At 48.3% G+C, this 24,003-nt stretch overlaps 1 long non-coding RNA gene across 3 annotated transcripts in view; it reads left to right on the forward strand.

Moving 5' to 3' along the window:
- Positions 1 to 417: 417 nt before the first annotated feature.
- The window catches only part of LOC103349599 (uncharacterized), a 40,489-nt gene continuing 16,903 nt past the window's right edge, over positions 418 to 24,003 (forward strand). Inside the window, exon 1 of one of the 3 annotated variants that reach the window (XR_007922483.2) lies at positions 418 to 4,805. This is a non-coding gene — a long non-coding RNA (uncharacterized lncRNA). Of the gene's footprint in view, positions 4,806 to 12,783; positions 16,897 to 22,859; positions 23,259 to 24,003 lie in introns of those variants that run through there. The other 2 variants (XR_011381993.1, XR_011381992.1) reach the window with 2 other exon arrangements.

The following is a 24,003-nucleotide window of genomic DNA, read 5'->3' on the forward strand; positions in this document are numbered from 1 at the left end:
ATCCACTGTTGGTGGGAATGTAAACTGGTGCCATTATGGAGTGGGGACTCCAGTTATTCTCAATTTATTGATAATTACACATGCATTGAAATTTAGAGGCCAGCACTGTGGCGCAGCAGGTTAACACCCTGGCCTGAAGCACTGGCATCCCATATGGGCGCCGGTTCTAGTCCCGGCTTCTCCTCTTCCAATCCAGCTCTCTGCTATGGCCTGGGAAAGCAGTAGGAGATGGCCCAAGTCCTTGGGACCTTGCACCCACGTGGGAGACCCGGAAGTAGTGCCATCTGGGGAGTGAACCATCTGACAGAGGACCTCTTTCTTTCTCTGCCTCTCCTCTCTCTGCGTAACTCTGACTTTCAAATAAATAAATAAATCTTTTAAGAAAAAGAAATTTATTTTATATATACAATAATTATGTGTCAATTAAAAATAAATTAAAAGCTTAAAATAAAAAAAAAAAAAGACAATATCGGGATATTGTATGACCCAGCCATCTCACTCCTGGGAATTTACCCAAAAGAAAGGAAATCAGCATATAAAAGAGTGATCTGTACCCCCATGTTTATTGCAGCTCAATTCACAATAGCTAACACGTGGAATCAACCCAGATGTCCATCAACTGAGACTAGATAAAGAAATTATGGTGTCGCTCCCCGTCTTCGTGGAGGAGCGACACTAAACCCTGCCTAGGCTTCATATCCGAGTCACGGCACCATTATGTCGCTCCCCCTCTTCGTGGAGGAACGACACAGGACCCTGCCTAGGCTTCATATCCGAGTCACGGCACCATTATGTCGCTCCCCCTCTTCGTGGAGGAGCAACACAGGACCCTGCGCTGTTCTTTCGTCTGCTCGGCCCTCCCCGGGTTTGCTGCTGGTTCTTCCCGGGTTGGCTACTATCCCTTCCACCTCCGTGGAAGGGCAGTTCCCCCTGGCCACATTCCCCACTTCCGCAGGGGAGCGGCACACCGCCGGCCGGCTCTCTCGGGGGCTGCACAGTGTTCCCCTTAGATGTTCCTCGTAGATGTTCCTGGTGAATGCCGTCTCTCTCCTCCTTTATAGTCCTCCTCCGCCAATCCCAACTCGGCTGCCCACACGCCGAGTACGCTGCTCTCCAATCAGGAGCAAGTCCTACAGTTTATTGGCTGAACTGGAGGCAGCTGTGTAGAAGCCTCTTTCTTCTCTCCCAGCGCCATATTGTGGGAGAGCAGATGCATAGAATAAGTCTTAATTCCAGTAACAGTCTAGTCCGAGTTGCTCCCCACATATGGTATATATACGCTATGGAATACTACACAGCAGTAAAAAATGAAATCTTGTCGTTTGCAACAAAACGAATGCAACTGGAAACCATAATACTCAGGGAAATAAACTAATCCCCAGAATACAAATGCCATATGTTCTCCCTGATCTGTGGTAACTAATAGAGCACCTGACAGGTAAGCTACAGGAGCGAAATTGACACTTTGAGATGCAATGATCTTTTATAGCCCTTGTGTGGACTGTTGAGGAACAGTGTTTTGTTTGTTTTCATTAAACTATTTGCTGAACTCTTGGTGTAGGCTTAATCTTATGAGTATAACGTTAACTGAAAAGAGATCTTTGTAATAAATAAGAATGGGAATAGGAGAGGGAGGAAGAGGAAGGGTGGGAGTATCTCTATGTTCCTGAATCTGTGTATATGAAATACATGAAATTTGTATATCTTAAAAAAAAAAGATGGCCTGAAGGCTTGGGCTCCTGCCACTCATGTTGGAGACCCAGATGGAATTCCAGGCTCCTTTCTTTGCCTTGGCCTAGCTCCTGCTGTTGTGGCCATTTGGGGAAGTGAACCAGCAGATGGAAGATCTCTCTCTCTTTCTCTCTCTCTCTGTAACTCTTCTTTTCAAATAAATAAATAATTTTTAAAGATTTATTTATTTATTTGACAGGTAGAGTTACAGACAGTGAGGGAGAGAGACAGAGAGAAAGGTCTTCCTTCCATTGGTTCACCCCTCAAATGGCCGCCACAGCCAGAACTATGCCCATCTGAAGCCAGGAGCCAGGTGCTTCTCCTGGTCTCCCATGGGGTGCAGGGCCCAAGCACTTGGGGCATCCTCCACTGCACTCCCAGGCCACAGCAGAGAGCTGGCCTGGAAGAGGGGCAACCGGGACTAGAACCTGCTGCCCATATTGGATGCCGGCACCACAGGTACAGGTAGAGGATTAACCTACTATGCCACAGCGCTGGCCCCATAAATAATTAAAAAAAAAAAAGTTTGAAAGAGATTTTTAAATCAGTAAACTACCCCTTTTATAATGCATTATGCTTTGCAATTTCCTAGTTGGATGCTTTAAAAATAAATACATATGTAATTCCATCGGCGTGCTCCACTGATGGGGAAGCAGCAGTTGTGTGATGGATCAATGCCTGGACGCCCTGGGGTGCAGACTCCCAGGCTGTGAGAACCTCCACTAAAGGCTTTGTCTGGAGCTGGAGGGCTGGGGTTGACCTCCTGCCTCGTTTCCCAGCTTCCCTCCTGTTTCCCTCCTTGATGTGAAAAACCCTGGTTTAGAACTGTTTGCACCAGATTTCCCCTTCTTCCTTCATTAGTCACCTTTTAGTCACTGTATTAATCCTCGCATTTCTGGTAAAAGTTAGGTGGGGGCAGGAGCTAAGCCCTTGATCGTCAGCAGCTGAAAGCCTGCCGTCCATGTGTAGCTTGCATCAGGGTCTGCTTGCAGAGGCCCGGGGGGGGGGGACAGCCAGGAGACATCCCACCTTCACCCCGTAGTCTTGGGATTCCTCTTCTCCTGGAGCTCAGTGTCTCCCGTGTTTTTCCCTCCCTTACCCTCTTTGGCTCCTTCTTCAGTTTGAAGGGTCTATGTTTTAGCTGCTTCCATTCCTTTCCTGGATGGACCCAGGACGGTGAGTCAGGAGGGTGCTGGGAAGAGTGCGCCTGCCTTCAGGGAGTGGCAGCGAGCGAGCGGGGATCCAAACCTCCGCACTCCCCAGGTCAGCAGATCTTTAGGTATTAAGAAGTCCGTCAGCCTCATTTTGTTGTTCTAATCTGTTTTTCATTCCCCCTTAGGAGGAAGGAGGGTAAACAAAACAAAAAACCCTCCTTCCTGCTAGAAATCAAATATCACAGATGTTAACTGATGATTACAACAGAGAAGCCGGCCAAGAACCCCTGGAGGAGGCGTGGCCTGCAGCGAGGGGGCGGGGCGTTCGTTGAGCTGAGCGTTCCAGCAGATGCTCTGAGGTTGTGAGTGCGTTCCGCAGCTCTGCTCTTGGAGGGCTGGGAGCTATAAGGCAGTGGGACAAAGAAAGTCTGCATTTTCTACCTTTACTTTCTTCCTTGTTTAGGAAAATGGCACCCAGCTCTGCCTGTGTGAAAAGATGTGGGTGCCTCTTTTATGGAGTGCTACTTAGGGACCCAAAATAAGGAACAGCAGTGGACTTGCTGCATGCATTTTGCCTTCTGGGCAGCCACTGCTGCCTCCTCTGATAGCTGTTATGATGGGGAGGGTGGGGGGCACCCTCACTCTTGGTCCACACTGGGGTTCAGGGGAGGCTGACCTCCACTCAGCCCAATGCCCCTGATCCAAGCTGGGCATGGTTGCATGGGAGTGTCCCTGTGCTGAAAAGTCAGCCCCAGGCCTCTTGCTGGCACTCTTACGAAAGAGGGGAATGCTTCCCAATGCCAGGGCCAACCCTGGGACTTGCTCCCGACTTGCTGGCCGAAAGCTCACCAAGTGAAGCCGAGTAGAAGAGATTCGGTTGAGCAATGATGGGAGAAGGTTCTCTCTCTCTCTCTCTCTCTCTCTCTCTCTTTTTTTTTTTGACAGGCAGAGTGGACAGTGAGAGAGAGAGACAGAGAGAAAGGTCTTCCTTTTGCTGTTGGTTCACCCTCCAATGCCCGCCGCGGCCGGTGCTCTGCAGCCGGCGCTCTGCGGCCGGTGCACCACGCTGATCCGAAGGCAGGAGCCAGGTGCTTCTCCTGGTCTCCCATGGGGTGCAGGGCCCAAGCACTTGGGCCATCCTCCACTGCACTCCCTCCCTGGCCACAGCAGAGAGCTGGCCTGGAAGAGGGGCAACCGGGACAGAATCCAGCACCCCGACTGGGACTAGAACCTGGTGTGCTGGCGCCGCAAGGCGGAGGATTAGCCTAGTGAGCCGCCGGCCGGGAGAAGGTTCTTGAGAACTTGTCTGAAGATCTGCATCCAGATGTAGCTGAAACTGATATTACCTTGGACGTTTTCATTCTGGGCCCCATGAAGTCTTCCCCATCCTTTTGGTTTTTAAAAATTAATTCATTTAAGAAGGAGGGAGAGAGAGAGATCACTCGCCTTTGCTGGTTCACTTCCCAAATGCCCGCAATGGTCAGAGCTGGGTTGGACTGAAACCAAAGAGATGGGAACTCAGTCCACGTCTCCCATGTGGGTGGCAGGAGCCCAGTGCTTGACCCATCACTGCTGCCTCCCATCACGTCACTGCATGCCTCTGCATTGTGAGCGCAAGTGGACTTGTTGTCCCAGACTCACACAGATATCTGCACTCTGCTCTCTTCATGTCAATCTGGAGATTTGATCTAACTGTGGTGGCTGGGAGCTGGGGCCAGTGGCTGGTCTTTAGGCCACTGGAGGCATGCTCTGAGAGGGGCTTCTTTCAAGAGGGTTGATTATTATCTGAGTTCAGCTTCAGCCTAGGTTCTCTCTTTCTGGTTCTCCACGTGATTTTGCCTCTGCACCTGCCACAGCCAGTCTCCGCAGATGCTGGACTATGGGGCCATCGATCCTGAACTGTGATCTCAGAACTGTAAGGTAAAAGAAGCCTTTTCTTTCCCAAAGAACTTCCTCTTGGATATTTTCATTAAAGGAAAGCAGTTTCATACAGGCAGGCAGGAGCGGGAGCTAGGAATTGAACCTCGAGGCTCTGATGTGGGATGCAGGCATCCAGACTGACATCTTAACCACTAGGTCATTTTGCATTTGGTTTTCTGTCACTTGGAACCTAAAGGATCCTACGGGATACCAGTGGCTTTCCCAGAAGACTTGCGCAGCTCCCTGTGCTGAGCAGGGCAAATCAGTGCGGCTGCTATCTGCCTCGCTGCACGGCTGCCCTTCTATGGAGGAAGCCTGGGGGCTTATTTCCACATTGTGTTTGACTCTCAGTACACAGCTGCCTCTGAGAAAGACAGCCAGCCAGGGGTCAGCTGCCAGAACTTCGCTCAGCCATCAACATGTCTAGTTCTGTGCAGGGCTGTCGTACAGCAAGGCTCTCTGAGGACGCCCCTAAAGAATAATGAATGCCCATAAAAGTCCAAAAATGCCTCCACTGCTCCCATATGCGATGGAATAATTGTTCTCAGGCCTGTGGAAGAGATAGCTCTTGGCTCACTGAATGACTGACGTGGAAATGCTCCTTGAGTGGAAAGCAGCAGGAAGCAGCTGTTAAGGGGATGGAGCGTTAGAAAGACGAGGTCACTTGGAATTTCAAGGAAAATTTGAGAAGCAGAGTGAGAGAGAGAATGAACTCCCATCTGCTAGTTCTTTAGTATTTATTCATCTGCCCAGCAAACGTTGAGTGCCTTCTATTGTGCTAGGGATATAAACAGCGAGAAGGCAAAGCTCGTGGGTCAGGGAGACTGCAAGAGAATCAACGGGCCAATCATAGAATTGCTCATTTAAATGGAAATAATAGGAGAGTACTTGTCTGTCCAACAGTCTCCCTCTCCTTTATTTTATATGATCTCTCTCTCTCTCTCTCTCTCTCCCTGCCTTTCAAATAAATAAATAAATCTTAAACACACACACACACACACACAGAGAGAATTCTGGCTCCTATCCCCAGGGTCTCTGATTCAGTAGGTCTAGGTAAGGCCCAAGAATTTGCCTTTCTAACAAGTTCCCAGCTGATGCAGGTGGTGCTGGCCCCAAAACCACTGATCTCAATCAAGCATGGTTATGTTGTTCACCTGTTCTAGTGTTTGGTTTAGGGTCAGTCACATGACCACATTGAGGCTGGTGAAATGCAAGGGAAAGTCAATGGAAGAATTCCAGGAAGGTGTTTTGCTTCTTGGTGAAAGGTGCTTTTTCCGTTGGTTCACCCCCTAAATGGCCGCCACGGCTGGTGCGCTGCGGCCAGCGTGCTGCGCTGATCCAAAGCCAGGAGCCAGGTGCTTCTTCCTGGTCTCCCATGGGGTGCAGGGCCCAAGCTCCTGGGCCATCCTCCACTGCACTCCCGGGCCACAGCAGAGAGCTGGACTGGAAGAGGAGCAACCGGGACAGAACCGGCGCCCCGATCGGGACTAGAACCTGGGGTGCTGGTGCTGCAGGCAGAGGATTAGCCTAGTGAGCCGCGGCGCCAGCCCACTCCTCAAATTTCTGAAAAGTCTGCAACATCTGGGGATGGGTCAGGCTAAAATCAGAAGATAGAAATTCCATCTAGGTCTCCCATGTGGGTGGCAGGAACCCTAATACTTGGGCCATCATGCCCACAGGTGCCATTAGCAGGAAGCTGGATATGGAGCAGATACAGGACGTGGGCATCTTAGCGGCAGTGTCTTAACCTGCTGTACCACAAAGCCTGCCCCTAACCTGGCATTTTGGTTCCATGCTGAGCCTGGCCCTACCCTAGGGTCCTAATGGGGAGTACTTTTCCTCTGCTTCTTTGCAGGGCTGGCTTCTGTATTTCCTTTATTTTTAAATAAAAATTACTTATTTTGAGAGGCATAGAAAGAGATATCCCATGCACTAGTTCACTGGCTCACTTTGCAAATGCCTGGGAACTGAATCTGGGTCTCCCATGTGGGTGGCAGGGGCCCTACTACTTGAGCCAGCACCTGTTTCTCTCAGAGGGTGTGCCATTAGCCAGAAGCTGGAATGGGGAGTGGAGCCAGATCTTGTGGAGCTGGGCCTCAGACCCATATACTCCCATGTGGGAAGCGGGCATCCCAAGAAGCTGCTTAACCTCTGTGCCAAATGCCCACTCCTGGCTTCTTTCTATATTTGAAGTCTCCGCGTAACGTCATCTTCTCAGAGAAGTTTGCCCTGCCTGCCTCCCTCACTGGTCTGCATCTTGGCCCTTTCAGTACTCTTCCTTATTGTCCTAATCACAAGCTATGATTTATTGATGTATTGTAATATTTCATATCCATCATATTTGCTCCCTGAAGGCAGAGACCTTGTCTATCTTGTTCTCTATAATATCCCCTACGCCCCTGCTCCTAGCACAGTGACTTGCCTGTTGCTACGGACTCAATGTTTACATCCCAGTAGCTTTCATAGGTTGAAATCCTAACTCCCAGGTGATGCAATTAGGAGGTGGAGTTTTGGGGTGATTATGTCAAGAGAGTGGAGCCCTTATGAATGGAATTAGTGCTCTTGTAAGAGAAGCCCTTCTTCCCCGAGAGCTCCTTCACCCCTTCTGCCAGGTGAGGCTGTGTGTGAATCAGGCAGTCTACCAGAGCTGTGATCCTGGACTTCCCAGGTTCCACACTGTGAGAAACACATTTCAGTTGTTTGTAGTCACCCAGTCTGTGGTGTGCCGGCATAGCAGCCTGAATGGACTAATTCACCTGGAGCAATTGTTCCAGAAGTATTTGTTAAACAAATGTTAAAGGGGACTTCTCTGAGCCGGCGCCATGGCTCAATAGGCTAATCCTCCACCTTGCGGCGCCGGCACACCGGATTCTAGTCCCGGTTGGGGCGCCGGATTCTGTCCCGGTTGCCCCTCTTCCAGGCCAGCTCTCTGCTATGGCCAGGGAGTGCAGTGGAGGATGGCCCAAGTGCTTGGGCCCTGCACCCCATGGGAGACCAGGAAAAGCACCTGGATCCTGGCTCCTGCCATCGGATCAGCGCGGTGCGCCAGCTGCAGCGGTGGCCATTGGAGGGTGATCCAACGGCAAAAGGAAGACCTTTCTCTCTCTGTCTCTCTCTCTCACTGTCCACTCTGCCTGTCAAAAAAAAAAAAAAAAAAAAAAGGGGGACTTCTCTGAAAGCTAAAAAACATGGCAGTTATCAAATATATGATAACTCTGTCAAATATTTGTTTAACTCAATGAAGGAAACGGAAGAGACAGGAACATATGCGGAGTATAGGGTCAGAGTAGCTGAGTTTACATGAGTCAGCCAGGTTAGAGGCAAACCTGGTTCACGTCCTACAGCTCAAGAAGCTGTAATCTGTGGGGTTTCCCTGAATGTGAAGAATTCGCATCTCTAATATGAAAAGAATCCTTAAGTCAAACAAAACATTCTTCCAAGGAGCTGTGTAGGCCTGATAGACAAAGCTCCAGCATGACATCGAAAGAGCCTGCAGTTGTCTTTTTGCCTTAATTCTAAACCTGGGGCATTAAAAAGAAAGAATGGATAAACAGGTTCTCCAGCTGAAGGTTGGAGGGGAAAGACCTACCATCGTGTGTTGGCTTCATCACGTCTTCTCCAGACACTGTCACTGGAGCCGGCATCCAGTCTGCAAGTCAGTCCATATTTCACCTTTCCTGTGAAATCTGCTTAAACTTTTCTCTCACTCCCTATCAGGGGAACGGAGGTGTGGGATCCTTGTTATCAAGAGGATGATTGTCACCAAGCCCTAGCTTTCTTTCCTATGACTTATACGCTCCTGGTTTGTGCCAAGACACTTCCTTTTACCCTTATTACTCTTGCTGCCCAGGCCATATTTTTGGTTTGTGGATATGCAAGAGACTTTGGAATTCCTTGTGATAATTGAGATGGGGTAGGAAGCAGCGTATGGAGCCCAGTTCCTGCCATCAGCAGGTGAGTGCTAGGGGTCAAGGTAATACAAGCCATCATGGGATGAGCTCATTTGTCTTCCACCCAGGGACACCAGCTGCCTGCTGGCTAGACAGGTAGTGGAACTGCTGTCTCCAGCTCTCAGTCCCTTGAGATGCTACTCAAGAAAACAAGCCCGAGGCCGGTTTCACAGATTTTTCTCTAGATTTTCTCTAGATTTAGAGCTAACTTTATTCAAGGGGAGCATTATCCTTGGGACCAAAGCTGTGAGCATTGAACTGGGAAGAACTCGGGAAGAAAACATTTCCAAGGCAAATAATGACTCAACTCAAGCTGCAAACAGCCCCCTTTGCACATCAGAGGGGACCTTTCTGGCGCGTGGCATCTTGCCAGGGAATTAGCTCAAAACAAATCCCTCACGGGGGATACTGGATGGGGGGTTTCAGAAACAGCACGGGAGGGAGGGCGGACAGCGCAACAGCTTACAGGAATTGCCTGCTGCCGCGAAGCAGCGTGCAGAAGCCGGAGATGTTACATCAGGAGACCTTGGGGACGTTCTGCTCCGTCCCTTCCAGGGTGCAGGTGAGGAGTCCAGGACGCAGGGGGTTTGCAGGGCTTGCGTAAAGGCACACAGTGGAGAGCTGTGAGTAGAGTGCAGGCCTCTTGTGTCTGGGTGCAGAACTCAAGCATCCATCAGCAAACGGGAGGGAGAGATAGAAGCAGCCGCAGTGGGCGGGAGCAGCAGGTGACAGAGTGACAAGATACGTCAGCGCAGGCACAATTTAAAGCAGTGCCATGGCAACCGGGATTTACTCGGTTCTACATCGAACAGAGAACTACAGCCTGCTATTGAAAATGGCCTCCCGCCACCTGGGTGCAATGTCCCAGCCTCTATCCCCCCCCCACCTCCCCCACCCCCCCGCAGTGAGTGACTCTAAAATGCACCAAGCCCTGAATGAGCAAGACTGGTCCAGCTTCTTTGCCCGGGGTTGGGGGATTTCAGCATCGCTCACAGGAGAAGTGAACTCAGCAGCCTTGGGATTCCCCAGCAGGGACAGCGTCTGTGCAGAACGGTGTGGTTTTGCTTCCTTTCAGAGCAAGGGGCGGTTTCAAAGCGTCTTCCCTGAGCACAAAGCTTCCCAAGAGGGAGCCCTGGGTGAGCAGCGGGGTAAGGATGAGGGTGCCACTTTTGTTCCCTTCTTACATAGCGCAAGTTCTGCTGCTCTCCAAGCCGCCAAAGCCTTGAACCGTGGTGGTAGATCCGGCAGAGGCCTGGAAGGAGTTAAGCTCCATCTGCAGGACTGGTTATTGCCTAGGCCATGTGGTCCTGAGATGCGGAAGCTGCCTTGATTTTCACGTTCATGCTTATGTAATCTTGCTTGAAACTGAACTGAAACGGAGACCATTTGTTGTCTCCCGTCACATACATGAGCTCTGTCTCTGTCCCCAGGTTTGCGATTGAGAACACTGCAGGCACGGCGTCCAGCTCCCCTGATGAATAGACACAGTCATCGGACCAGCTTCTGACCATTGCGTTCTGATAGGAAATGCAATTTTCTGGAATATACCCTGTTCTTGAGCCCTCCCCTCTTCCTTTGGGCTGGCTCACAATTGTAGTACTCACAAGTTATCCTGGGCCACAAGGTTGAAGATGACACCCTATGAATGGCATACTTCTATGATTATTTATTAAGATTTATTTATTTATTTGAAAGGCAGAGTGACAGAAAAAGGGAAAGATGGAGAAAGATTTTTCACCTACTGGTTCACTCACCAAATGGCTGCAACAGCTACGGCTGGGTCAGGCCAAAGCCAGGAGCCAGGAGCTCCAGCTGGGTCTCCCACATGGGAGACAGGGATTCAAACACTTGGGACATCTTCTACTGCCCTCCTAGACACATTTGCAGGAAACTGGATTGGAAGTGGAGCAGCCAAGTCTCAAACCAGTGCATCAGTATGGGTTGCTGGCATTGCAAGTGACAATTTAACACACTGACTCATTCACCAGCCACTGTTTTTTTTTATGATAATTTTAAAAATATTACTATTTATTTTTATCACAACTGAAAAAGAGAAGTAGGAGGTATCTAATGTTAAGAAGCCCAGTGTGAGTACTGCTTTTGAAGCAGCATGACCCTACTGACCCTCTATTTTTTATCATCTGAACTTCTGATAAAAAGTTCACTATAATATCTATTGTGTAATGAAGAAAAACAACACATTCAGGAAAAAATTGAGATTAACTTATTTTTCTTAAAAGACTCATATCAAGGAATGCCCAAAGTTCAGTTTATGCCACTAAGCGGTTTTACAAGATCAAACCATGTACAGCTCCTTTACCAAATGCATGAATCTCTTTTATTTTATTTTTAAAAGATTTATTTAAAAGGCAGAGCTACAGAGAGGCAGAGGCAGAAAGAAAGAGCGGTCTTCCATCTGCTTGTTCACTCCCAAATGGCTGCAGAGGTCAGAGCTGGGCCAATCTGAAGCCAGGAGCCAGGAGCTTCCTCTAGGTTTCCCACGTAGGTGCAGGAGCCCAAGGACTTGGGCCGTCTTCTACTGCTTTCCTAGGCCATAGCAGAGAGCTGGATCGGAAGTGGAGCTACTGGGACTTGAACTGGCACCCATATGGGATGCTGGCACTGCAGGTGGTGGCTTTACCTGCTACACCACAGCGCTGGCTCCACATGAATCTCTTTTTAAAAAAGCCATTTTACATATAGCTAAACAGTGTCTTCTTGCACAGCAAAGTGCAGAAAGTTTCTCCAGAGAAATAAAAGTTTTCCATTTGTAAAATCTTTCAGAGTCTCTCCACCTAGCTTCTTATGATCCAATGCCGGGGGTTTTCAGGTTCCTTATTCACTAGGCATTTCCTGTGCACCTGCTGGTTAATATAGAAATTGTGTGCATCCACATCCGCATCTCTTGATCAAAGCCTACTTACAGTGGGGCAGACACTAACGGTGCTACTTTAGGTCCACCTTTTCTAAACCTTTTAGGACTCATGTGTTTTTATAAGACACCATTAGATGAAGTATTTTGTTATCAAAAACAAAAACAAAAACAAAAACAAAAACAAAAAAAAGCTTAAATTGCACTGGTTAAAGTCCAACAGCTGAACTTCCCTCAGTACTCTATCTGGTACTGCCTGAAAGTGAAGTCACCATTTTGTGTACGCAGATGGTTCCAATCAAAACTCCATCTTTTGAACCCTAATTACATCCATTGTGTTAGAGACTAAATCAGGGATTTGTTCTAAAAGAACAATGTGTGTTTTGCCATTTCCTTTAAATATAAGGACAGAGTATAAGGCTCTATTTCTCTATATTTTTTAATAACCCTTTTGATGGTAACAATTAACCCCAGTACTCTATAACTAATACCTCTACCAAAACCGCCAAAAATCATGTTAAAAGTATGAGTATTATTCAGTGTGCTTCAGGCTGCAAGTAACAACAAGGCTTGCTAAAGTAGCTTACAAGCCCAGGAGTTTAGGGGACAATGTGATGCAGCAAGTTAAGCCTCCATTTTCAATGCCAGTATCACATATTGGTGTGCTTGGCTTTGAGTCCTGGCTATACTCCTTCTGATCCAGCTTCCTGCAAATGCACCTGGGAAGGCAGCAGAAGATGGCCAAGTGCTTGGGCTCGTGCCACCACGTGGGAGACCAGGATGGCGTTCTTGGCTTCTGGCTCCTGGCCTTGGCTTTGTCCAGACCTCGAAATCACAAACATTTTGGGAGTAAATTAGTGGTCGGAAGATTATCTCTCTCTCCATGTCTCTGCCTCTCACACACTCTACCTTTCAAATAAATAAGTAGAAATTAAAAAACAACAACAACAACAACAACAACAAGAAAATAGGTTTAAGAAGTAATGTCATGGCCGGCGCCGCGGCTCACTGGGCTAATCCTCCACCTAGCGGCGCCGGCACACCAGGTTCTAGTCCGAGTCGGGGCGCCGGATTCTGTCCCGGTTGCCCCTCTTCCAGGCCAGCTCTCTGCTGTGGCCCGGGAGTGCAGTGGAGGATGGCCCAAGTGCTTCAAGTGCTTGGGCCCTGCACCCCATGGGAGACCAGGAGAAGCACCTGGCTCCTGCCATCGGATAGGCGCGGTGCGCCGGCTGCAGTGTGCTGGCCGTGGCGGGCATTGGAGGGTGAACCAACGGCAAAGGAAGACCTTTCTGTCTTTCTCTCACTGTCCACTCTGCCTGTCAAAAAAAAAAAAAAAAAAAAAAAAAAAAGAAGTAATGTCATTTCACAAGGAATCTAGAGGTAGAATGTTCTCAGGTTTGGCTTGTAGCTGGGTTGTTGTATTAATTTCCTATTCCTTCAATGATCAATACCACAAAGTTGGCTAACAACACTTTATTCTCTTACAGTTCTGGGAGCCAGCTGCCTGCCAGTGTCAGTGGGCTCTGGTCAGCCGGCCACATCATTAGGAACTTTTCCTTTTCCTGCTCTGCCAGTGTTTTGGTGACATCTCCCTTCACGGTTTTCTAGTCACTTTGGAGCTCCAAGCATGGCACTCTCACCAAGCCATGTCCAGAGCATGATGGGAAGGGCATTTCCATTCTGTCTCCCCAGGTTTGTTTTGCTGAAGGTTCCAGCAGACGCCATGCCATGTCCCATTGGGCAAGGCTGCGTCACCTGACGGTGCTTGGGCTGGAACAAGACTGAGAATTTGGGTTTCTGGCATTTTTAACTTTCTTAGCAGGGGCGGGTGCTGCTGCCAAGAGACAACCACTCCCTCTGGAAGGTCCTGCAGGAGATCCCACGGGCACAAACAGATGCCACCAAAGAGCCCTGGGTTCTGGCAACCATAAAAAGTGCCTGTGAGTGGGCTTTCAAGGCCTTCATCCCACATCAAGTACCTGTCTTGATTACTGCCTGTGGCTGCTGATTCCAGCTTCCTGACACGGCAGACCTCTCCCAGGGGAGAGGTGGAGTGAATTCCTGGCTCCCATCCTCAGCCTGGTTCGCTTCTGGCCATTTTGGGCATTGGTGAACTGGTGAACGGGAGTGAACCAGGGGGTAGGAGCTCTCTCTATGTCTCTCTAGTAATAACAACAATAAGCACATGTGATAAAAATATTTGTGGGCAAGTGTAGTAGTGGTATAGTAGCAATGGGTTAATTCTTTTTTAAAGTTCTGATTGGAGATCTGTAATTTGAATTTGGCCCCAAACATGCCATGTTAAGCTACTTCCAGGAAACCTGTGTGTTACAGGCTGAATTGTGTCCCTCTCAAAATTCAATACTGAGCACCTTAGATTGTGGCCCGATTTGGAGACAGAGTCTTTGCAGAAGTAATCAGGTTGAAATGAGGTTAATAGCGTGGGCTGTGGTCCACTGGGAAACAGGTGAGTATTTGGGGAGAGCACTACGGGAATATGAAGTTGGCCATCTAAAAACCAAGGAGAGAGGCCTGGAACAGACCCTTCCCACACTGCTCTCCGAAGGAACCAATGTACCTGACACCTTGATGTAGGACCTCTCGCCTCCAGAACTATGATACCATACATTTCAGTTGCTTAGGATGCCATATTTGTGGCACTTTGTTACAGTAGCCCTAGAAATCTTACCCTGGGACTGGCACTGGCTTAGTTGGTAAAGCCACCACCTGTGATGCCACCATCCCATGTGGGGACTGGCTACCTCTCTTCTTATGCAGCTCCCTGCTAAAGACCTGGGAACAGAAGTGAAAGATGGCCCAAATTCTTGGGCCCCTGCACCCACATGGCAGACCCGGAGGAAGCTCCAGGCTCCCAGCTTCGGATCGGCCTAGCTCTAGCCGTTGTGGCCATTTGGGGAGTGAAGCAGGGGATGAAAGACCTCTCTCTCTCTCTGCCTCTGCCTCTATGTAACTCTGTCTTTCAAATAAATAAATAAATCTTTTAAAACATTTCTATTTAATTGCCTACTCTGGATGGCAGAAAGGATGTTTGGTGTGTATGTGTGTATGTATCTGTGTGTAATATACCAAACATAATGTCCAACAGCTTTTGTAATGTAATGTGTTTTTTTAAGGGCAATATGTGATAATCAAGCTGACTTTTTATTCACTCAGCTGACATTTGGATCACCCTGTTTGTGCCCAGCCACTCCACCGAGGGCTGCAGTTGCACATACAAACTTCAGAAGGCCCTTGTTGTCAAGGAGATCTGGCGCATTGTGAGAGAAGAGAAATAGCAGAGCATTAATGGTGGCCTGGGATGCTGGCGTGGTGCACAGCGACACTTTATGGAACCCAAGAGCCAGGAAGCTTCAGGAAGAAGAGAAGCAGGAAATGAGCCATCAGCCTCCAGGAATGATGATCGGATCATCTCTCAGTCCCAACTCACAATTTCTTTAAAAAAAAAAAAGTTTTATTTATTTTTAAAGATCTATTTATTTTGAAAGTCAGAGTTAGAGAGAGAGGGAGAGACACAGAGAGAGAGAGAGAGAGAGATCTTCCATTCGCTGATTCACTCCCCAGATGGCTACAATGGCCAAGGCTGCCAGGCTGAAGACAAAGCCAGGAGCTTTGTCTAGGTTTCCCATGTCGGTGGCAGGGACTCCAACACTTGGGCCATCTTCTGCTGCTTTTCCCAGGCCATTAGCAAGGAGCTGAATCAGAAGTGGAGCAGCCGGGACTGGAACGGGTGCCTATAGGGATGCTGGTTGGCAGGCGGCAGCTTTACTGGCTACGCCACAATACCAGCCACACCAACTCATGGTTTGTACCCTCTGTGCCTTCTCACTCTTCCTCCTTCTCCGCCCACCCTGGAGTCAGTGGACCCTCCTACAGTGTGGAGAGGTCACACTGTCATATACATGCCATAGCCCAAGGAGGAGGGCTGTAAAGTGGGAGGTACCGCCCCGCACTTCTCAGAGATGATGAAAGGGAAGAGGAAGTGGGAGGTGGGCAGAGACGGCGGTTGTGCTATGAGTCACTTGTGTGAGTTGTCTGTACCCACTGTCAGACGGCTGGTTCCACTTCTCTGCCCCTGGAAGAGAGTGAACCAAATCCCTGCTGGGTTTGGAGGAGAGAGGGGCGTCTGCTGCTTTCCCCAGCAAGCACTCGGGCAGGCTGCCAGGGAGGCTCACGGCAGGCACAGGGCCAGCCTCTGTTGTGTTTGTATTAGGGAGGAAAAGTTAACAGACTGGGGGATGTACATGGGATTTTTCTCTTACCCCAACCGGGTCTCTACCTCTGTCCTGGTGCTCACTTCAGGAAGGGGGCTGGGATGCCATTGCCTGCAGCGATAGAAGCTCACTTTAAAAACTCATTTCCATAACTGCTGAGGGAGTAAATACTTTTTGTAGGAATCAATCTTTCTGGCATTGACATTTCAGGTCACAAAGACCCTGAATCTTAGGAAAGCTGAACTTTGTTTTCTTTCTTTCTTTCTTTCTTTCTTTCTTTCTTTCTTTCTTTCTTTCTTTCTTTCTTTCTTTCGGACAGGCAGAGTTAGTGAGGGAGAGAGAGAAAGGTCTTCCTTTTTCCATTGGTTCACCCTGATCTGAAGCCAGGAGCCAGGTGCTTCTCCTGGTCTCCCATGCGGGTGCAGGGCCCAAGGACCTGGGCCATCCTCCACTGCACCCCTGGGCCACAGCAGAGAGCTGGACTGGAAGAGGAGCAACCAGCACAGAATCTGGCGCCCCAACTGGGTCTAGAACCTGGGGTGCCAGTGCCGCAGGCGGAGGATTAGCCAAGTGAACTGCGGTGCTGGCCAGAAAAGCTGAACTTTGTTCTTGAGAAGTTTGGAGAGTAGAAATGAGAACACTGTCTTAGTCTGTTTCCTTGTTGCTAGAACATCACACACTGCATAGTTCTCAAAAAAAAAAAAAAAGATTATTTAGTTATTTTATTTGAAAGGCAGAGAGAGAGAGAGAGAGAGAGAGAGAGAGAGAGAGAAAGCTATCTTCCATCCACTGGCTCACTCCCCAAATGGCTGCCACAGCCAGGTTGTAGCCAGGAGCCAGGAACTCCATCTCAGTCTGTTTAATGGGTGCAGGGGCCCAGGCATTTGTATCATCTTCTGCAGCCTTCCCAGCCCATTAGCAGGAATCTGATCAGAAGTGGAATGTTCAGGACTCAAACCAGCACCATGATATGGGATGCTGAAGTTGCAACTAACAGCTTAACCTGCTTATCCACAACACTGGCCCCGACAGACTGGGTAATTTAAAAAATTTTTATGTATGAACTTGAAATGGTTCCCACTGCTGTTCCATTCCTCAAGTGTCCACAATGGCCAGAGCTGTCTAAGACAAAGCCAGGAGCCAGACAATCAATCCAGGGTTCACATGGGAGCATGTGGGAGGCAGGAACCCATCTACCTGAGTAATCACCCGTGCCTCCCAGAGCCTCCAATGGTGGGGAGTTGTTATCAGGAGTTGGAGCTGGAACTCGAACCCAGGCATTCCAATGTGGGGTGCAGGTATCTCGTCTGCTAGGCTACATGTCTACCCCTAGGTAATTTATAAAGAAAATAAATTGCTTTCTTACAGTTCTAGGGACTGAGAAGCCCAAGGTCAAGGGGCCATATTTGGTGACAGATCTTGCTGATGGGACTTTCTGTAGAATACCAAGATGACACGGGGCATCTCATGCAGACAGCGGTCTGCATCCGGAGGGCTTGTGAATCTCCTGTGTGATGGTGGTGGTGGCAGAGGCCCGTTGGATCTCGAGTCCTGTTGCTGTAGGGGCCTGCTTGGACTGTCCCCTGCATACTGACTCATGCAGGCTGCTCCGGCATGCCCCTTTCCACTAACAGTCTTTCCATGCACTTGCCAGGTTTCCTCCCCAACCCTCCCCTCCCCTCCTCCTGTCTAGCAGTCAGCATGCTAGCCAAGTTTAATGAAGAGAGTACAAACCAGGCTGGCATCTCAGCAAGGGACTGAAAGCCCAGTCTGTATTCAGACTGGAGTTTTTATGGATATGGATTTGGGCCTTTTGTTTCTCCTCTTCCTCCCTCTTATGGGATATTGTTGGGTAGAGGATTTTTTGGATGTGGATTTCTGAAATTCCTCCTAGAACTTTGTAATGGACCTAATAGCCCCCTTGATATAGGGTAGGGAAGATTTCCCCTAAGCTGTCCTCCAAACTCCCTTGGAGGGAAGGTTGAGACTGCCCTTTACAAGGCTATAAAGCAGAAGCAATACTTTAGATGTGTAACTGCATGTAAGATATACTATTTGAAAGAGAGAGAGAGAGAGAGAGAGAGAGAGAGAGATATCTTCCATCTGCTGGTTCACTTCTCAAATGCCTCCAACAGCCAGAGTTGAGCCAGGCTGAAGCCACGAGCCAGGAACTCTATCCAAGTCTCCCACGGGGGTGGCAGGGGCCATCATCTGCTGCCTCCCAGTGTGCTAGTGGGAAGCACTAGCACTTGGAAGAGCAGCGTAGATGGGGCTTGAACTGGTACTCTGGTATGGGATGTTAGCTTAGCCCGTTGTACCACAAACCTGCCCCTTCAAGCTGTTATGAGGGCACAGGAATCTCGCTGAAGGCAGCCGCTTTGTCTCTGCACCAATCAGGACCCCGAGCCCCAGGCTGCAGGCCTCAGTGACATTGTCCTTTCACCTGTCCCAGTCAGGGTGCACTGTGCTCTGTCTCTCTCCAGCTCTCTCGCTTTCTTCCATCCTCATACCCCTTCACAACATGGCCTATCTGCTGAAAATGGGCAATGAAAAAAACCAGCTAGTTAAGCATTTAAAATGGTGTTCTGCACATACATCCGTGGCACCTCAGGACATCTGTCTAGAGCTAAACCATTTGGAGCCTCAGCAATCAGAAGTCTCTGTGTATTTGCTAAAAATACAGATTGCAGTGCCCTATCCAGAATCTACTGGGTCAGAATCTTTCCACGCAAGTCTTTTGTGCACCAAAACTTAGAATTACCTCAGCATAGCCTCAAGCCAGTTGTCTACTGGGCTTTGTTATTTATTTTTAAATTTTCACTTTATTTGAAAAAGATATCAGGAGAGAGAGAGATGAGTATCTTTCTCCCTCTCATCTGTTGGTTCACCTCGAACATGCCCTCAATAGCTGGGACTGGGTCAAGCCAAAGGCAGGAGCTGGGAACTTGATCTGGGTCTCCCATGTGGGTGGTAGGGACCCAAGTACTTGAGCCATCATCTACTGACTCCTAGGGTGAACATTAGCAGGAAGCTGGAATCTGAATCAAAATCAGTGCCAGAACTCAAACCAAGGCATTCTGATATGGGATGTGGGTGTCCCAAGTGACGTCTTAACCATGGTGCCAAACCCTTGCCCGTCTGCATGTTTTAATATTAAGTTGTGTTTGTTCTCAAGCTGGTGCAGAGCCCTTCAATGTGCATTCAAGCCATGCAGAGGTCTTGTTAAGTTGGGTGATGGGACCTGAGATTCTGTATGTCTAACTAATGCTCAGGTGATGTTGCCACTGCTGGTTGTAGGGCCATGTCTTTTTTTTTTTTTTTTTAAGATTTATTTATTTATTTGAAAATCAGAGAGAGAAAGGTCTTCCATCCGCTGGTTCACTACCCAACTGGCTGCAATGGCTGGAGCTGTGCCAATCCAAAGCCAGGATCCAGGATCCTCTTCCTGTTCTCCCATAGGGGTGCAGGGGCCCAAGAACTTGGGCCATCTTTCACTGTTTTCCCAGGCCATAGCAGAGAGCTGGATAGGAAGCAGAGCAGCCAGGTCTTGAACCAGCGCCCATATGGGATGCCAGCACTGCAGGCGGCGGCTTAACCCACTATGCCACAGTGTAGCAAAGTGTTAGTCCTCATGAATATTCTCTGCATACTTATGAGGCTATCTTGAACCTTCTCAAATCCTTGATGCCAGTGGTTTGCTTGCAGGGGCATTTAAGAGGGCTGTACCCTTATGGGTATTGTGTTTGCTTGGCTGGGCTCTGTCTGGTGGCCACACAGACTCAACCTGCCTACCTGCTTTCCCCCTTCCTCCCTTCAACTCCCTCTAGTGCCATCCTCAGCCTGCTACCCCTCTGTGTAAGGGGCCACTCTACTGCCAAGTCCTGGTCTTGCTTACCCTGTGGGCTACTGTGACTGTAGATAAATAATCAGATCTCATTGGAGAATCTTTAAGTTTGCTAGTGTAGCGAAATTCTTCTTCCTCCTGGGGAAAAACATGGAGGTGATACTTGAACAATAATGGAAAATGGGCCGGCGCCCTGGCTCACTAGGCTAATCCTCCACCTGCGGCGCCGGCAACCCAGGTTCTAGTCCCAGTCAGAGCGCTGGATTCTGTCCCGGTTGCTCCTCTTCCAGTCCAGCTCTCTTCTGTGGCCTGGAAAGGCAGTGGAGGATGGCCCAGGTCCTTGGGCCCTGCACCCGCATGGGAGACCAGGAGGAAGCACCTGGCTCCTGGCCAGTTGTGGGGGTGAACCAACAGAAAAAAAAGGAAGACCTTTCTCTCTGTCTCTCTCTCTCACTGTCTAACTCTGCCTCCCTCCAAACAAACAAAAAAAAAAAATGGAAAATGAGTCAGGAGTTCTTTCTTTCTCTTTGGGTCTGTCATCTGAGGGGAAAGACATTCTTGGCTCTATTTCTGAGTCTAGCTTCCTGGCGATGTGCACTCTGGGAAGTGGCAGCTGATGGTTCAAACAGCTGGGCCCTTGCCACCTATGGGGTAGATTTGAATGAATTCTGTGCTCCTGGCAAGTGAACAAGCAGATGGGAACTCTGTCAGTCTGTTTCTCTGTCTTTCAAGGAAGGATGAAAGAGAGAAACGAAGGAAGGAAGAGAGAAAAATGATGTGATTCTTATCTCCAGCCTGGAACGCTTCCAGTGCTCAATCTTGCCTGGTTTTAATCCCTGTTAGTGAATAATAAGAAAGCAAATCAAAGGAAATACTGACCTGTGGTGTTCTTCAGCCATGGAGAGTCATCAGCCCGTTTGCAAGGTCTTGTCAACCTAAATAACAAGCACAGAGAGTGGTTCTCTAAAACATTGAGCTCTATGGGGAATAGCACAGCATTGCAACACAGAATACAGGTGCCATGGCAACCACAGGCACATTCAAGGAGGCAAAGGAGACAAGGGTTTTTAAAGATAAAATAAGGAGTCCATGTAAGTTGTTTGCAGGTTAACAGAACGTTGATTATAGGGGCTTATTATATAGGAGTTGACGTCAGTTCATTCAGTAGTGGAGACCATGTACCAGACAATGTTCTTCACATCTGGCAAGCCGTCCTTGTGACTCACCCAGCAAGGTGCACTTTGGAAAGTCCTTGGCAAGTTCTTGTTACAGGTGTATGTGCGTAAGAGCTCTCAGAGGTCTTTGTAATAGTTCTTATCGTAGGCATGTATGCTGAGGCCCCTCCCATCTTAGCCTCCGGGTTCTGTTTTGTTTGGATTTGACAAGAGAGACTCCATTTTGTTGTTGACAACTTTCATAGTCTAATAGTTGGTGTGAAGCCAGCAGTGGTCAGTGGACTATGATGGCAATGGATTCAACAAAGGCTCTTGATTGTTCAGTTGCTGACCTGTGGCCAGAGGGTAATCAGAGACACACTGGCACCTACACTAGGATCTGCAGAAACTCCATCAGCATCACCTGGGGAAATTCAATCAAAACGATTCCAAAGCTTACCCTTTGGACAATTTTGGAATTTATTTACTTGTAGGAGAGAGAGAGAGAGAGAGAATGAATCTGTGTATGTGTGTGTGTGTGTGTGTGCATGCGCTGCTCATCTGCTGTTTCACTCCCTATTATGGCCAGGGCTGGGCCAGCTTGAAGCCAGGATCTAGGAACTCAAACCAGGTCTTCGCTGTGGGTAGCAAGGACTAAGTTACTTGAGTCGTCATCACCGTGTTCCAGAGTCTGCATTAGCAGGAAGCTGGAGTCAGGAGTGGAGGCAGGGAGTGAACCCAGGTACTCTGCTATGGAATACGAGCATCTTAACCAGTGTCTTAACCCCTGGACCAAATGCCCACACTTCTTTGGACAATTTTTGACACAGTGTCAGGTTTGGGAAGCAATGCCTCAGCACCATGAGTTTTCAAATTTTCATCAGAGAAACTCTCTTCCTATATAAATGCTTATTGAACAACTTCTATATACTCTGTGTTATTCTAAGCTTAGGAAAAACAATGGTGAGTAATATTGACAAGGTCTTCATAGAACCCCAATTTAAAAAAAAAAAAAGATTGATCTTTCTGGAGTATTAAGGACTCTTTGTTTGACAGGATATTCTGTTGCTTGCTGAATTCCTGAGGACCATCAGGTTCTGTGGTTCACAATTTGACAACCTGGGAAGCAGCTTGGAAGCTTGTCCAGGCTTTTCAGTTTCCTCTTGATGAGGTGGAGAGAAGCCCAGAGAACTGACCACACGGATGGCAGAGTGCAGCACTGGATGTGCACCTGGCTCTCACCGCATTTTTGGTGTTGTTGCTTGGGGACAGGTTACTTCTCTTTGGTTGTGGGCAAGTTCAAGGGGACAGTAAGAATGTACCTGGAAACATGTTGCAAGAGGGGTCTGAGGCTCAGATGGGATAATGAGGAGCACAAAATGCAGAAGCCAACAATGGGCCCACTACTGCCACAGCAGTAAGCAGCCACAGATGTGAAGGTTCTTTTTTTTTTTTTTTTTTTTTTTTTCCACATAGAGTCCTCCTATGATCCAACAGTTCTACTCCTAGGTATAAACCCAAGTGAACCAAAAACATATGTCTACACCTGTTCTACATATGTCTACAAAAGTTCACAGCAGGGGTCAGTGTGTGGTACAGTGGGTTAAAACACTGCATGCAGGGCCGGCATCCCATATGGGCACAAGTTCAAGTTCTGGATGCTCCACTTCTGATCTAGTTCCCTGCAAAGGCACCTGGGAAAGCAGCAGAAGATGGCCCAAGTGCTTGGGTCCCTGCTAGCCACGTGTGAAACCAGATGCAGTCCTGGGTATTGTAGATGTTTGGGGAGTGACCCAGCAGATAGATGATAAATCTCTCTCTCTGCCTTTCAAATAAATAAGTCTTTTTTTTAAAGTTCACTGTAGAATTATTTATAATCACCCCAAAATGGGAACAACACAAATCTCAACTGATGAACAAAACAGAATATATCCATATTGTAGAATATTTTTCAGCCACAAAAGGAATGAAGTGCCCCTTTCATAAAATGGAAACCTGAAAACCTGATGCTAAATGAACGAAATTTAATACAAAGACTGCCCGTTGGAATGCTTCCATTTGTAGGAAGTGTCTTAAGGAAGAGAACCCACAGGCATCGAAGTTATATGACTAGTGTCTAGGAGATGGGAGAAAGAGGAGTGGGAGTGACCGCTAACGGACATGGGATTTGTTTTTGGGTGATAGAAATGATTTGTAGTTAGATGCAGGTGGGGAGATGCACAACCTGTGAGTATATTAAGAGCCACGGAGGTGTACACCTCAGAAGGGCGGATTTTTCACTCTGTTCTATACTGAAGGAAGAACCCGTCATTTGTGAAGCTGTGTCAGGCCATGTCTCAGCCCATGGGGAGTGTGTGAATGGTGTAACAAACGGTGTCACCGTGCCCCCGCGGCTCTAGTGGTGAGTTTTAGAAAACATTTAAAGAATAACATCTGCTTTGAACAAACTCCAAAGAATAGAAAAAGAAGGACCATTCTTTGACTCATTTTGAGGCTAGCCATTTTTAAATTTTTTTGAAAATGGAAAAAATAGTCCACTTTTAACTCATGAAATAAAGACAGATATCCTAAACAAGGTAGTAGTGAGCCAAATCCAACAACCTATGAAAGCAGAGTTTGCCTTACGGGCACTTCAATATTGGTTAAATGGTTAAAAACCTCAACTGATGTAGTTTTTCAGAAGAAAAATCATTATCAGCTCATGGTGGATACAGGATTTGATAAACTATCAAATTGTGACTAAAACAAATTCTTGGCAAACCTGGAAAAGGAGGCAATTTAAAAAAAAGATGTATTTATTTGAAAGGTTTATTTATTTATTTATTTATTTGGCTGGCACTGTGGCACAGCAGGTTAATGCCCTGGCCTGAAGCGCCAGCATCCCATATGGGCTCTGGTTCTTGTCCTGGCTGTTCCTCTTTAGCTGCGGTGATCCGAAGCCAGGAGTCAGGAGCCAGGAGCTTCTTCCGGGTCTCCCACGTGGGTGCAGGAGCCCAAGGACTTGGGCCATCTTCTACCGCTTTCCCAGGACATAGCAGAGAGCTGGATTGGAAGAGGAGCTGCTGGGACTTGAACCGGTGCCCATATGGGATGCCGTCACTGCAGGCGGTGGCTTTACCTGGTAGGCCACAGCACCGGCCCCTGGC

Source organism: Oryctolagus cuniculus, chromosome 14, assembly GCF_964237555.1.
Source record: "Oryctolagus cuniculus chromosome 14, mOryCun1.1, whole genome shotgun sequence".
Taxonomy (NCBI): domain Eukaryota; kingdom Metazoa; phylum Chordata; class Mammalia; order Lagomorpha; family Leporidae; genus Oryctolagus; species Oryctolagus cuniculus.